We start from the raw sequence: 11,131 nt of genomic DNA, 5'->3' as shown, positions 1-11,131 counted from the left end.
GCTCCGTTAGGATCGTGAAGGACCTCTCCGAACAGCTCGATACCAAACAAGGTTTCAGACAAGGCAACTCCGTATTGTACGACTTTTTCAATATACTGCTGGAGAAAATAATTCGAGCTGCAGAGCTGAATCGAGAAGGAACAATCTTTTACAAGAGTGTACAGCTACTGGCATACGTCAATGATATTGATATCATTGGCCTCAACAACCGTTCTGTTCTGCTCTCTCCAGACTGGATAAGGAAGCGTAGCAAATGGGTCTGGTAGTGAACGAGAGCGAGAGGAAATATCTCCTGTCATCTCACGTCACTGTTGACAGTCATAATTTTGAAGTCGTAGATAATTTCGTCTATCTTGGAACTAGTATTAATACCAAAAATAATGTCAGCCACGAAATACAACCCATAATAACTCTTGCCAAGAGGTGCTACTTCGGAATGAGTAGGCAATTGAGATATAAAGTCCTCTCTCCACGCACAAAGATCAAACTTTATAAGTCACTCTATTCCTGTTCTATAGGGTGCGATGGACGATGACCTACTGTATGAGATATACGACGACATTGACATAGTTCAGCGAATTAAAAGACAGCGGCACTCCCTCAGGTTTAACTTTAGAATAAACGTTGTTCCTAATTATTTTCAGTGTAATGGAATGGAGTAAGAAACTTTTGATTTTAGAGTAGGGTTTTCGAGCTTGGAGCTTCCTTTTAGTTTGTTAGTCCAGTATGGGTATCCAACATTAATTGTTCCTTCCCATTCCTACAGTAAATTTTGACTTTCATTAAGGATACTCAGATATAAAGTAAGTTGCAATTCGTATCATGTGAAATATGGAAATTCCACTATACCGTCTACCATGCTGAGCTAATCTGCAGCAATTTGAGTTTCAATTGAGTGAAAATAACAAACGAGTGGAAAATGTGAGTTGCAATATGAAATGCAGCCATTTTCGCTTTCATTATTTCAGATCTGTCTCGCTGCGCGGATATGTAAAAAAATGGACCAAACAACAATAACAAAACATACTAAAACAAAATTACAACACAAATATTTACAAATCTACACTTAGCACGATCTCAGAAACGAGTGAGCGTGTAAATATGTGAAACTTACAAACGAGTAGCAGCAACAACAATTGGCAAAACTTTGATCAGAATAATGGCGGCTGTGAATGGTGATGACGACGGTAGTATATAAAACATAGAAACATTTACATTAATGTACATACTTATATACATACATGTAAGTATTTTACTATATATTAGTGCATGATGTAGCAATCGTTGTATTTGTTATGAGTTTAATGTATAAATATGCGTTTTAATGCATTTTTTATTTTTCTATGTAATATATATTATATATATTTATAAATATATAGACATATGTATGTTGTATGTACATATGTTTGTATGTATGCCAGCTGCTCAGCTGTTGCCATAAACTTTTCAGTAATTGCGCTTGCGTAGCGCTCTCCATAGTTTGGCAAACTTTTAGCCAGCTACAACTGTAACAATAACGCTTAAGAATTGAAACTTTGATCTTAACTGAATTCAATGCGAGCATTTGTGTTTGCAATGGGCTTTACTTTGAATTATTCGCAAGCTTTAGAAGCTAACTAGTGCAAAGAGGCAGTGAGAGCGCATGAGAGCTAAATAAGTTGAGCAAGTGCACAAGCATAGAAGAGAGCAACACAAATAGGAGCATAAACGCATGAGAGATCACTTAAGTGAGCAAGTTATATGAGTCTACTTAGCGACTAGGCAGCGTTTCCCAAATCTGCCAGGCACCAAGCTATAGCATAATTGTCCACTAAGCATTTGCCACAACAAAAGCAACAAAATGATTGGAGAAACAGCAACAACAAGCTGCTTACCACTTTGGCTAACAGTTAGCCATCACTAGTAACTCACGCAACAATTGGTAGCTGTTGCTTTTGTCTCCACAGCTGGTAGCTAGCGAGCCAACTCGCTCGCCTTCGCTTGCGGATAGCTTTAATGCGCTCTTTGACTTGAGACTTGGCTTTTTGGTCGCAAGCTGTGCGCTTTCAAGTTGTCTAGCTACCATGTAGGGGTGTTTGTGTGTCGGCAGTTTAGCTTAACTTTGGCGTTTTGTCTATTTGCTGAGCGCTTGAGACCGTCTCTCCACTACAATGAGACACGCTACCAAAGCATTGGCTTTTTGATTGACTTGGCGGCGCTGCAAAAGCGTTCGCTGACTTCAGTGTGCGCCGACCAGTTTAAGCAGGCAGACGACGGCCACAATTCGGTTTGTCGACGAGAGGGTGTATGTGTGTGAAATTATATATATATATATATACATATGTGCATATATGTAAATGTGCAAAATACATACACAGGCGTAAAACGCGTTCCGTTGGATATTCTTTATTTCGTTGTGTTGAAGAAAATTGCAAAAAATTTTAATTTAAAAAAATTTACAAAATTCTCAAACGCTCCAATCGTAAGCGTTCGCTTGTTACTTTCGAGCAAAGCAGTTAGTGAGTGTGTTTTTGTTGCATAAATTTGTATTTTTTCGTGCAGTAAATCAGTGTTCGCACTCAAAACCGACTTGCCAACACACGAAGCCAACAACAATTGCAACAATACAGAAATTTAAGTGCAAAAGTTAATAAAAGCGAGTTAAAAATACAAAAAAAAAGTTAAATATTAATTAATAATATTGCAGCCGCAGCAAGCACGACCGAGCCATCACGACACAAATACAAAAACAACAGCAGCAGCAACAAAAACAACGATTCAAGCTACTTTAGCAACAACAACAGCTGTTTTTCCTTCTCTGCTGTCAGCAGCTCACACTCACTTTCGGGCTGTCTGTTGCAAAATTTCAAAAAAAAAATATACTATATAGTATTCAAAAAGCAACAACAATAAAAAATGTTGTTTTGAATCTCATTTCAAAAAATCACCGCAGCCGCGCAGTGAGGCGTGTGTGCAATCCGCAGCATTCGAGAGGTGAAGCTGCATTTGCTCTAAAACAACCAGAAAATTAATAAATGTGCGAAAAACTGAAAAAAAAAAATTTAAAAGCCAGTGGCATTTCGGAATTTTTAATTGAGCTTAAAAAGTTGTGACAAAAAATTCAGTAGAGAAATCATTTTTTTTCTTTCACTGAGAAGTGTGAATTGTGTGTGAGAATATTTTGTTGCTGCTGACGTTTTAAGGCAAAATCTGAACGGATTAAAATCAGCGCAGATTTCAAAGTGAGTTTTGGGTAATAATGTTCAATCTAAATTTGCCAGCATATGCAGTAACAGTTATGGAAGAACGCATAATCTGAAGATTGTTTTTGGTATTTAAAAATATTCAGCAATCATACATACATACATGTCGTCATCTAAAATGTAAAATAACGCAACACTACTTTTCATAAGTTTACAGGCGAAGAAAAGCGATATAACAGAAATTACTCATTTTGAATCAAAATTTAAATGAAACAGTTGTATATTGGTTATATCCGACAGCGGAAGCTGAAATATTTTTGCTATATATATGTCATATGATGTAGTGAATCGTAAACAATAAAAAACTCAATTTCGATTTTTTGAGTGAAATTATGCAAAACATTGATTTTTTGCCTTTTTTCATTTCAAACCGACTTTCTTTTTCCCGTTTTTATTTTTATATTTAAAAAAGCATTAATATAAGCAAAAATTAGAAAAAAACACATAAAATATAATAACTAAAAATGAATACTAATTTGTTCAATAAATTTACTTATTTAAGTAGCTTTTAGATTTTAGATTATTATGAGAAAAAAAAATTTAGCTAACAGACAATTTCGATAATTTTTTTTTGTTTATCAATAAATAAGACATTTTGAATTTTAATATGTGACTAAAAGCCTTGCAGCTAGTGTCATTTTAAAGTTTATACTGTAATTTATTGCTGTGTAAACTGTTGTAAATAAAATAAAAAATTAAATAAAAAAAATAAAAATTTTAATATGATGTTTAGTTTCGTTAAAAATAAATTGAAAGAACTCTAAGTGCAATAATCTGTTTTTTCTTTTTTTAATTTTTTAATTAACATTTTTAACTACAATGATTAAAAAAAACCAAAACTTGAAAGCAATTTTTCTTATAATTTTACTAGATTTTAACATTTAAAATACTTTTTTTTATAATATTTTAAGAATTTATTACTCAAATTTATTACTTAAATTCTTAAAATTCGATTAAAAAATAATACTAAATTTTCCGACTTTTATAATATATTTAAAAATATATTAATTTTATGCAAAGAATAATTATTTTTTATTAAGCTTTTTTAAACTCAAACATTTATATTATTTATATATTTAAAAAATAATTAGTATTTGAATACAACCTAATTTTTGTATATAATTTCTTAATAATGAATAAAATATATAAAATCATAATATTTTTTAAAAAGAAGCAAAAATTTTAATGAAAAGGTTAAAATGAATTTTACAAACAATAACTTCTCATTCGCATATGAGTGACTTTAAAATATTAATAATTAATTATAAAACTTATAAATCAATATTTGCTGATAATAAAATTATAACTAAAATAATATTTTATCAAGTTAATACAAAACAATTTTTTTAATAATATCTAATAAATATAATAAATGCAGAATTGAAAAAAGTTTTTATTTAATACTGTATATGTATATATTTCTTTTCAAAATTACAAAATATTAATAATAATTATTTTTAATTTAAAAATACATTTTTTGTAGTTTTATTCAAGTGACACAATTTAAAAAAAAAAATTATTTGAAATTCTAATTTTGTTTTTCAATTATAATTTTTAATTCTACAACTGGAAATGGAAAATTTCAAATATATTTCTTGAATCAAAAGTTGGAATGCAAAGGGAAAAGCTTTATTACATTTTTCAGCACAAGTCACAAACCCATGCAAAAACGTCTTCCTTTTGTCAAGCAGCACATTAAAAATCGTTTTTCAATGTCTCCTAGCTTCAATTGTTATGACATATTATTTCCTTACTTTTGTATGTACCCGGCTTCCTTTAAATATTTTAAAATTGCAGCTTAATTTATTCGTGAATATTTTATGAGCTCATCTTGTGTTTGGCAACAATGCTTCCAGCTTCTCATCTGCCACTCTTCATCTTTTTTGGGTACACAAGATGTTCTTCGTCTTCCAAGTCAAAATTTTGAAACGTGCAAGCCACTTTTGGCAGATTAACTCAGATAGAGTAAGTTCACCATAAACTTCTACCAAAATACAATGGCTTTGAGCTGGATAAAAAGAGTGTCAAAAAATGTTAAAATTTTATTTTAATTGTGAATTTGTGTTTACCATTTTTTTCTTTTGTTCAAGAATTGTTGTTGAATTTTCAATTTAAAACCAATTTTTGTGATCCAAATTAATTTTTAATTTAATGATCTTGTATTTGGGATTAGATTTTTAATGCATTATTTGCAACTCTGTCGAATTTGTTTTTAATTGGCAATTAATGGAATAGGATGTAAAATTGATTTTTTTTGTATAAATTGCAAACTTATTTGAAAACGTTCCTTGAGAAATTTTTTTTGCATAATTATTACTAAAACTATTTTTGAAATTTTTTCAACTCTTTTATGCAAAATAAATCGCAAACTAATCTAGTTCCAAAAATTTTGTCATTTACTTTATTAATAGCATAATTAAAAAGCAAATTTTCTTGATAGTAGTTAAGTTACTCTCAACTTTTTTCTAAGAATTAAATTAATTTGTGAATTAAAAAAATAAATTCGACGACTTAAATATAATGAAATATTAAAAAAAAAAACAAAAAAAAAATAATTATTTCATGTGCTTAGGTATTATTGCTCTTAAAAGTAACTATTCGTAACTAAATTTTCTTCAAATATGATTTTTTTAATATGAAAATTTTCAAAACCATTTCAATTATTTGAATTAAAAAATCAATAATAAATAAATATTTAATTAATTGTACTTATAATTTTATATTAAAATTATTTTTCTTCTAATTTCTCTAAATTTTTACAATTTTGACAAATAAACCTCCCTTGTTTACAAAAAAAAAAATGCGTGCACTGAACCCTAATTTTTGAAAATATTGAATTAATTTTAATCATAATTTCATACAATTTTTGCTTTTTGACCAGTTAATTCCACAAAAAAATAATTTTACGGCTTTTAAAAATTTTACAAATAAACCTTCTTTTTTTGAGAAAAAAAATTCTTGGATTGAAACATCATTTTTGGGAATATTTAATTAATAGTATTTATAATTTTATATTAAAAAATGTTACCAGTTGATTTAAAAAAATTATTTTACAATTCACATTTACAATTTTTACAATTAATAACTAAATATTAATTAAAATTATTAAATTTTTAAAATGTTTCTAATTTTTCAATTTTTCATATAATTTGTTCGAAATTTTTCTTCAATTAAACAAAAACATCAAAAAGTTAAAATTACTCAAAATTTAGCGGCAAAATTAAAAGCAAGCATTTGAGTTTTCAACTCGCAAACACCCACACTCACATACGTTTCGTTAAATGCGCGACGCCAATTTTTTGTGCGCCAACAACAGGTAAAACCGAGCGACAACAACGCCATTGGGGTGCGTTCATCCTCACTTAGAGTGCAAACATTATAAACAATAACCGCAAAAAGTATACAAAACAAAATTATCGAATAAAAATTTTAACAACAACAACAACCAATTATATTAACAACTTTTGCGCTCATTACGAAATTCCTGTTTGCTGTCACTCGTTGTTGTTTTAAACTTACATACACACACCTGCATGTGGATATGAATGCGTGTGTGCGCCGCCTTTTGACGTTGCAACTTCTCACTCAATTGTCAGAATAAATTTCGTATATTCTTTGTTGTTTGCACACACTTACGGCATTTCTTCTCAATTTCATCTTAATTTCTTGTCGGTGTTTTTGTAAATTTTAATTTTGTTGTTGTACTTGCTTTTGTTGTTGTTGGATTTTTTGTGACTCCACGAATTTCTCGCCTTACTTCATTTTGCCATATTCGAAATGAAGCGTAGTATTTAATAATAGCGTTCCGGCCGCAGCTCGCTTATTCGCACGAGTGTTCTTAACCTGATCTGTGGTTATCCGCGGCGATCGTTGTGCCATACCTCGATCCTTTGGGCGAACCAAAAAGTCAATAATCATAAAATTACGCGTCAGCTTACTCTCATTCGTAACGTTTCATCAACCGTACGTTTCTCGTAGGACGGTGCGTAGCGTAGCAGCCGTAAGCAAAAGTAAGCAAAGGCGTAGGCTAATCGTATATATTTATGTACTAAGTGATAAGTAGCAGTTTTTAAAGGACGAAATACAGTGAAATTTAAAAGTTATGAAAAATACTTGTGAAAATTATACAGAAACTGCGAAATGATAGAAAAACAAAGTATGCCAAGAAACTTTGGATATGCAGTGCCGTTGAAATTTTAAATTCTCTGCAGAATAAAACATTTTTTCATATAAAATATTAAATATAAATAATTATTTAATTAATTTCAGTGTTACTCCAAATATAAAATTTTATGAATAAAAAAGTTTTGAAATTATTATCAAAATTAGTAATGATAAATATAAAAGAATTTTTTAATACAAATTATTAAAAATAAATAATTAATAATTCAACAAAATTTTATGTATAAGAAAGTATTGAAAATATCAACAAAAAATATTCTAGCAATGATAAAAATAAAAGCATAAAAATAATCAATTAAAAATATAAAACAATAATAATAATCACACAATTCTTTAACGGTTATTTTAGCAGGTTAAATTGAATTTTTATTTGCTGAGTCAAAGAAAAATTACAAAATAATCCTTTTTTAAATTGTAAATAATGTCAGATTAGATTGCCATATATTTGATATGTTAAATGTGAAAAAATGCTACGAAATTAAAGAAATTAAACTTTTCGAACTTTTAGTATTAAACAAAAAATAATAATTTGGATAATTATAATAATTTAATTTTTGAATCCGTTATAACGCTGAAGAAATTTTTTTAAACTATAGTCACTTAAAACAAGTAAAAGCACTACTCAATAATGAACCGAAGGAACAATTTGCCACTGATGTGCTAAGCGGTCTGTGGGCAATTTGAGGTGTGGTGACTACGAATTTTTGTTCAAAAATCCTATTTGAGTTCAAAAATTTTCCAACACGTACAGCTATTTGTCATTGCAGTAAATGGTGGTGTTTTGATCCCTACACCATTTCACTAAAACACAAACAATTGTACATGTTAGGAAATTTTTACTACCATTTTTTGGCTTTAACAACTTAAAATTAGCAAGGCACAGCCTCTAAATCACAATCGCATAGAAAAATAGTAACAAAAATTGTTTTGAATATAATATATTTGACATTTTCAAAAAAAATATCAGAATTTTGTAGACAAGTTTTGCGAAAAATATTTGTCTTTGACATATTCTTTTAAGAAATATGTGAAATCATTGATTTTTTATCTCAAAAGTTAGTTCGAAATATCGGCACCTAAAAGGTAAAACAATGTTTCATTAAAAAAAAAAGAAATTGAGTTTTTATTGCTTACGACCCACTATAACATATTACACATACATTTACACATATATAGATGGAATAAAATTTTCAGCTTCCGCTGCCAGATATAACCAATATATACTTGTACTATGTTATAACCAAAAGTCAAGTTTTGTTTCAATATAAGGGATTTTTAATATATCGTCTATGCTTTAATTGTAAGTTTATGGAAACATTGATGATATGAAAAAATATTTTTTCTTAGGAAGATTTACATTTAATTACCATCAAAATTTTTATAAACATTTGTTAAAATTTGGTTTTTGTACAATTAGAAGACCGAAAAAACGATTTCAGGAACGATATCAAATTTTTTGTGTAGATATTCTTAAATATACATATGTTCATTAAGAAAAAAAAATACATTCTTGAAAATTCTGACTGTATACTCGTTTAACCCCTTAAGGACTTTCTATCAATTTGTATTCCAGTTGTTACATTTTTTGGGCTATAAAGAGTCTACAGAAATGTTTATAAAGTATTTTCTTAAGAATTGTTGTATTCGTAGTTTATTCGAAGGCTCTTTCTCTTCTTTGGTTAGTGAAACATTTTTAACTTAATGCCCAAAACTCTTCTTTGAATATTTATTTTAAATATTGAAAGCGATGAATTGGAAGATTTTTTGGTATTTTTTTTTTCTTTTTTACGTTTCCTGAGAAAAGCTTCGCGTAAATGATAAAGTTTCAAAATCAATTGAAAGAAATGACTTTGATAGTTTTGGACTAATTAATGTTAGGAATATGTTTAACTTTACATGAAAAATATATAAAAACAATTTGAATTTTTCAATATTAATTTTTTTCCCATCTTTGGCTTTTAGATTTTTACTCTCATGTGACAAATAAATGGTTATATATTATTATATAAGCATTTGTGTACCTGTTAATATATTACGTGACGTTTGATAGTCCTATACCAAATTATAAAAAAATTTCTATCGTATGAGCTGAAAAAACTTCTCTAATAAATCGATGAACTGGATTTGATCACGTAAAGGAACTTTTAATGTCACCAGTTTTTGTACTTTGCCTGACATTTTTCATACTTGTAATGCAAAATTTATCTAAGTACTACATATAATGCAAAAAGTTAATATGAGTCAGCTGATAAAAGGATAAATAAATGTGTGCTGTACTTTACCGATATATTCGATATATATGTATGTATAAAGAGATGCATATAAAACACATATATAATTTTTTCCATCAAAAACCGCCACTGAATCTGAACTCAAATGAAATCAAGTCAAAAAACTGCATTTGAATATTTAATGCGTCAAAAGTGTATTTTTTTCAAATTAAAAAAATTAACTAATTTTTAAAAGCAATTGTATCTTAAATTAAAATTAAAATCAAATCATTAGTTATTGCAATAAAGTCTTGAAGTGAGTAAACGCATGATAAAGTGTGCGCGTGTGCGCTGGCCGGTAAGCCAGTGACCTTTGAAATCAAATATGGTATATATTTAGAAATTAAAATTTGATTCTGCTACTCAAAGCGACAATGCGACAACAACAAAGCGCATTAAGCGCTCAAGGTTGCTCTTGAAATCAATATTTCGATACACAAGCCAGTCCACAAAGATAATTGTGTATGCAAATAGCAGAATGTATTTAGATACATATTAATCTAGACATATTTAAATAAGCTTGTTTGTACTTCAACGCTCTGCTTCTTCTGAAGCTATAGAGGTACTCAACGCATTCGCTTTGTGAATTGGTTTGAGGTGCGAAGATTTCATTAACAAATGTCGAGAAAATTTAGTAATATATATATATAACTATATATTTAGTGAGAAAAACAGTTTAATAAAAATTTGGAAGCTAAATTTGCTATAACCATTTTCAAGACCTTAATTTTGATTATAGATATAGCCTTTCTCGAAGGTTATATAACCTTAAATATTAGATATATTATATTACTCTAGTTTTGTATCGAACCTGTGACTCAAATGTCTTTTATTTGTAATTCACTGACTCAGCTTTAGAGTACGTTCACAATGCGCCAGAAACTCGAGTTTATTGCCGTTTTGGTGGTTAATATAAATAATACTGACACCAGTCAAGGAAAAGGATTACGTCGTTAATCGAAGTTTACTGATTATTTTGGTGCTTAGCATTAAACATCACTTACAAACACGAAGTTAAGGAAAGTTAATATAGCATAAAATAGAGTTTACTGTTAATGTTGTTGTTGATTATGAAACACTCATATGCTAAGAGTTAACCAAAATTTATCTTTAAACTCGCTTTCTAAGACCTTATATTATTTATTAAGATTACTATTATTCTATTTAGAAACTAATTTTCCAGTGTCTCCACAATCAATGTCCTTAAAGCCAGTCAGTGTCAGATTCTTACCACCCATCAATAAGCACACTTGCTCTTAAATCAAAACATTAAACACGAGTTTAATTTTTTTTTAATTTGGTACCATTTTTGACAATTATAAGCTTTTACCTGAAGTTGTTTCCAAGTGAAACCACTTAAAATTCTCAACTAAATTATGTAAAATGGACTGGAAATCTAGGATCGGCGGCTGACATAGATTTGATTCATTTTCTTAT

General features: G+C 29.0%; 1 protein-coding gene across 10 annotated transcripts in view; it reads left to right on the top strand.

Moving 5' to 3' along the window:
* The first annotated feature begins 2,204 nt into the window (after window positions 1-2,204).
* Window positions 2,205-11,131, top strand: part of LOC105228706 (venom metalloproteinase 3) — a 164,386-nt gene continuing 155,459 nt past the window's right edge. For 5 of the 10 annotated variants that reach the window (XM_049453305.1, XM_049453304.1, XM_049453300.1 and 2 more), the window contains exon 1: window positions 2,205-3,221. The gene's annotated coding sequence lies outside the window, so the exon portion shown is untranslated. Of the gene's footprint in view, window positions 3,233-6,501; window positions 7,253-11,131 lie in introns of those variants that run through there. The other 5 variants (XM_049453306.1, XM_049453307.1, XM_049453302.1 and 2 more) reach the window with 4 other exon arrangements.

Source organism: Bactrocera dorsalis, chromosome 3 (assembly GCF_023373825.1).
Source record: "Bactrocera dorsalis isolate Fly_Bdor chromosome 3, ASM2337382v1, whole genome shotgun sequence".
In the NCBI taxonomy this organism is placed as follows: domain Eukaryota; kingdom Metazoa; phylum Arthropoda; class Insecta; order Diptera; family Tephritidae; genus Bactrocera; species Bactrocera dorsalis.
Note: the sequence above shows the minus strand (reverse complement) of the source record. Positions and strands in the feature narration are given on the sequence as shown.